Consider the following 5649-nt stretch of genomic DNA (forward strand, 5'->3'; position numbering starts at 1 on the left):
GTCCACCTCCTTAGTCACTTTCTCAAAGAATTCAATAAGGTTTGTGAGGAACGACGTGCCCTTCCCAAAACCATGCTGACTATCCTTGATCACATTATTCCTATCCAGATGTTCATAAATCCTATCCCTTAGAATTCTCTCTAAGATTTTGCCCACAACAGAAGTGAGACTCACTGGCCTATAGTTACTAGGGTTATCCCTACTCCCCTTTTTGAACAAGGGAACCACATTTGCTATCCTCCAGTCTTCTGGCACTATTTCTGTAGACAACGAGGGCATAAAAATCAAGGCCAATGGCTCTGCAATCTCCTCCCTTGCTTCCCAGAGAATCCTAGGATAAATGCCATCAGGCATTTTTCACCCTTTTTCACCCTTTCCAGAATTTCCAACACCTCTTCTCTACATACCTCAAAGCCATCCATTCTACTTAATTGTGACTCAGTATTCACATCGACAACAATGTCCTGTTCCTGAGTGAATACTGACGAAAAGTATTCATTCAGTGGACTTTGTCTATTTAAGACTTTGTCTATTTAACCTATCCATGCCCCTCATGATTTTGTAAACCTCTATAAGGCCACCTCTCAGCCTCTGATGTTCCAGGGAAAAATCAGATACATTCTATGGTGCATCTATAAATATTGGTAAGAGTCTTTACAGACACACTGCATTTCCTTAGCCTCCTGAGCAAGTAGAGGTGGTGTTGTGCTTTCTTGACCATCGCATCAACTTGGGTGGACCAGGACAGATTGTTGGTGATTGTCACTCCTAAGAATATGGCACTGTCCACCTCAGCTCCATTGATGTAGATAGGACGTGTCCTCCTCCTTGCTTCCTGAAGTCAGTGACCAACTCTTTCACTTTGCTGATGTTGAGGGAGAGATTGTTATCTTTACACCACACCACCAAGCACTCTATCTCTTTCTTTATTCCATCTCAACATATCAAGGAGATAGAATAGACCCTAATCTACATCTGACTAAAAGACAAGTGTAAAGTATTTCAACCTAAATGGGATTTGATTGGTCAAACAACTCGGCTTTAAGCAAAACACACTTTATTCTTACACCACAGTTAAAATGCAAATAAAAACAATTGGCAATAACTTTAACTCTATCAAAATATTTAACATAATAATGTATTATTTAAATACCACTCATCAACTGTTTCAATATACAGCACCCCGTGAACATACCCTTAGCAAAGGCAAATTCAGCAAAACAGATTTTCCCCACTTGCTATCTCGTCCAGTCCAGTAGAAGGAACACTGACAAAATTGATCTAGCAGCAGAGAGGGGAACTCAAACTTTTGCAGTAGCAAAGAGAGCTCTAATAAGTGGCTTCAACTCCAAAAAGCACAATTTCAACAACAGAAAGAAAAACTAAAACCCTGGCTCTGTAGGAGCCTCACACCACCAACTTATGCTTCTTTTGTCTAATTTTAAAAAAACACCAAAACTATTTACTCTGCTTTCCATGGAGCAGATTTACAACACCTGTCTTTCAAAGAAACAGGACAGAACATTTCCCTCCTAAAGGCATATTTCATCACACATTCTATCTCTGCTACTGTACCTCTCACTGAAGCTCAATCTCCGTCACCAATACTATTGCCTGCAACACCTTCCCTCACTCACCACACTCAGAATCCCACCTTTCCATGCTGCAGTCCACTGTGCTGTTTACTTACTCCCCTGGAACATCTCACTACCTTTTGACTACATACATCAAAAAGCTGTTGCCCCCATTTTCATTTCACTCAATTTCTCCCTGTCTCTCATTACAGGAGAAAACAGCCCATCACTGGCCAGAGAGAACTGTATGAATGGAGGAATGCCTAACATTCAACTCCTCACTCTCTACGAAGAGAGAATGCTGGTTGCAGCAGGGGCAGAGTCTTTAGAGATACCAAGGCATCCATGCCTTGCCAACCAAGTTAAGTACCATTCTTCATTCCACCATAACTGCCACAGTGACCCCTGCTGAATGTCTCATTCATTGTATGCCACTTCTAACCATTGACTATGATGCCTTCTCTCTCTTTTGGTTTCCATGTTCTGTCTGTACTTCTATCATTTTCAGGTTGAAGAAATCCACTGCATTTCTCCTGTCATGCAGTGACAATCATGTCCAGATGCTGCGGAGAAGGCTGGGCTCTCCCGAATCTTGAAATTTAAAGCCAAGGAGGGGCTTCTTTACCCTGACACGGAGAGCCTTAGTATGTCTGGACCACCCAAAGAGAAATATGCACTGGGCTGCTCAACCAAACCTTTAGGACCAACAGGCTCCACTGCCATATAATCTCCCTCCACACCAGCTGCACTACCAGGGAGTACACATGACATAGTGGGAGAGAATGAACAAAGGAAACTTATTGAGGGCAATGTTCTTTCAATGGACCGCTTTTACCTTTGATATGGTTGTTTTTCTCTTCATGCAGCCATGAACATAACTGTTCCAGCACAAAGCATCTGAGGAAGGGTCACTCGACCTGAAACGTTAATTCTGATTTCTCTCCACAGATGCTGCCAGACCTGCCGAGCTTTTACAGCAATTTCTGTTTCGACAAAGCATAATATCATGGCCATGCAGGATGTTCCACAGGTCGATGTGAATGTTTACAGTCTGCAGGAGGAACACAGCATTTACAGGACGATTGGTCCTGGATGATACCCTCAACTCCCTCACCTATAAGAGCCCTATTCTTTCTCTAGTCTCTGTGTCCACAAGTGTTGGTGTGATCAGTGATGTGGAAAGAGGTGAAAATGGATTTGTAAACACTGAACTGGAAAGGTCGATCTCTCTGTCTCTGTGTCTACCAGGCTCTGGCAGGTTAAAGACACACAATGAGAAAAAGAAAATTGCATTAAATTTTCATTTAATGAAAATTTAAAGATATCTACTAATATTTCCACAGCCGAGACTCAACAAACCAATTAAACAGCCAAGGCCTCAAGTTAAAACCTAATACATCAAGGACTTTGAAGACTTTTCAAACTGCCTTCTTTGCACTAAAGTCTCTCCCCTTTTTAAACTTCATACTTGTTATAGTGTGTATGTTTTTGATGTTGCATTTTGTTACTTATGTTAGGATTAGTAAGTAATAAAATTCCTCTTTCTTTCACTCAGGAAATCTTTGTAATTGACATCTAAGTGTTGACTAGTCCTGTATTTGAATTGAGTTGTGATAGAGCTGTGTGCTAAAAGAAATCTTCATTATGGCCAAACAGGGTTAAAGAGAATCCAATACTTCACTCCTCACCTAGTCATAATGACAATTCATATATTGTTTATATTTTTTTGAATATTTCAGTTTTATTCACCTTGCTTCTGAACTAACTAATTTAAATTAAGGTGCATGAATACAATGCCTCTCTGAAAAACCTGAATGAAAAGCAGCGAAGAAACAGCTGGACACCATGACAACAGCACACTGAGGCATGATCCCATTGTGTGCAGTGTCGCAATTAATGTATTAATATTTGAAAGAAGACCTAATACAGAAGAATGAAAATAAGTAAAACCAGAAAATCTGTGTTTTCTTCAATAGTCCTGTTTTTCGAAGTAGTAGTCAAGTTGAAGATTTGATTTGTAGCCAGTTCTGATTTAACAGCTAAAGATAGCAAAATACCAATCTGCTTCCTTCCTCAGGTGATTGAATGAGTCTGGAATATACTGGAGGGCACACTCCACAAAGGCTGTCAGGACTTTAAGTGGGGATGATAGGAGTTGGAGGTGGGGAACAAGCTTGATAATTGGAGCTGTCAGTTTTCTGCTCTTTAAGCGATGTTCTGCAAAAGCCTCTGATTACTTTATACAGTTGACATACTGCAATAGATTAACAACACAGAAAGCTGGATCATCTTCTGAACTTTACCATTTGTTTAGTTGAATCTGAACCTTATTGATGTGTTTTCATATGTGCACCTTCTCAACATTCTGCTTGCTGTCAGCATTGTGATGTTGTACCATCTGTTGGTCAGCTGTATTGTGTTCTGAGGTCTGGTTTGATCTTTGGAACGTGCAAGCCCAATATCTCATGGTACCACATGCTTTGCAGATATCAAGGAACATTGGACAGCATTTGGGTAGGTTCCACAAACCATATCAGTTTCAGATTTTGTTGGTTTGGTGAACTTTGCTAACACCAGCTTGCAATTATTGTTGACTTGGCAGACTTTCATACATTCTTGAGTTCACATTATCAATGGTGTGGCCTTTATATCTTGCCCCGGAGCTGCTTTCTAAAGATGGAAACCAGTACTGAGACATACTCAAAAGCACACACACACAAAAGCTCTGCAAGCCAATGTATTATTTAGTTTATTATTGCATTAATCACTATGAATCAAGCCCAGAGTCGTGAAATAGACTAAGTGCCCTTTGTCAGAAATTCTCATTTTTTAAATTTATTTTCTTCTCTTTGTTATGTTATCATGGAAGAACTGATCTCCTGAACCTTTTATCTGTTTATTTCTTTAATTTATTACTATGATTTTGTGCTTTTGAAAGTCTTCAATGCTAGATTTCTTTTTATTTTCTAATTCATTTTCCTAAGAATCTGTGCCTAAGTACCTTTGTACCTACAATGTGCTGTAAATGGTGACTTGTAAACTTTTCACTGTACTCATGTGAATACATGTGACAATAAAGCTAATTCTTTTGACTGTGCTTGTATTTCTCTCATATGTATAAATGTAAGCTGGTTGTGGTGGAGTCATGTGTATTGGGTTTGTCCCATGGCGGTGGAATGGAATATCACAGGAGAAATCAGCACCCTGACCAAAAAAACTGCATTGTGGAATTGAGAACAGGAAGGCAGGATGGGAAAATATTGGTCAAGATCTGATTTTGCTTATATCCGCAAAGTAACTTTTAAACAGTGCTGGAGCTGTGAGGGAACGGTGGTTCATTGTTGCTATGACTATAAAAAAAGTATTCTTTGCTTGTTCATTGGAGTGAATAAAGATGTTGGAGACAACATCCCAAGTTGTGTTTCTTCAAGCATTACCTTGTCACAGAGGCCAGAGAAAATGCCTCTGACAATAGCAGGACACTAATGGAATTGAAAGACAATTCAATGAGTCAAAAACAGTCACACAAAGAAAGGATATGAAAATAGACTTTGAAAGCAACTCACGACTGCTGTTGGGTGGAACAGTTTGATCACCTGTTCCTAAGGCACTCCGGGATATTTGTTGATGGATTGACCACCTGAGACAAACTGTGGCTTGTGGGAATTCTCTATCCTTGCATGTAATATTGGTTGATAGTTTAATAATAGTGGACCACATTAGGTGGAACAGTATCCAAGTTGTGGGCCATTGGTAGCTGGGTCAGAATCTTTATTCCAAGTAAAGGTTTTATTTGTGGAGAAATAAGACCATAAGACCATAAGACATAGGAGCGGAAGTAAGGCCATTTGGCCCATCGAGTCCACTCCGCCATTCAATCAGGGCTGATGGGCATTTCAACTCCACTTACCCGCATTCTCCCCGTAGCCCTTAATTCCTTGTGACATCAAGAATTTATCAATCTCTGCCTTGAAGACATTTAGCGCCCCAGCCACCACTGCACTCTGTGGCAATGAATTCCACAGACCCACCACTCTCTGGCTGAAGAAATATCTCCGCATTTCTGTTCTGAATT

The sequence above is a fragment of the Chiloscyllium plagiosum genome, chromosome 27 (genome assembly GCF_004010195.1).
Source record: "Chiloscyllium plagiosum isolate BGI_BamShark_2017 chromosome 27, ASM401019v2, whole genome shotgun sequence".
Classification (NCBI taxonomy): domain Eukaryota; kingdom Metazoa; phylum Chordata; class Chondrichthyes; order Orectolobiformes; family Hemiscylliidae; genus Chiloscyllium; species Chiloscyllium plagiosum.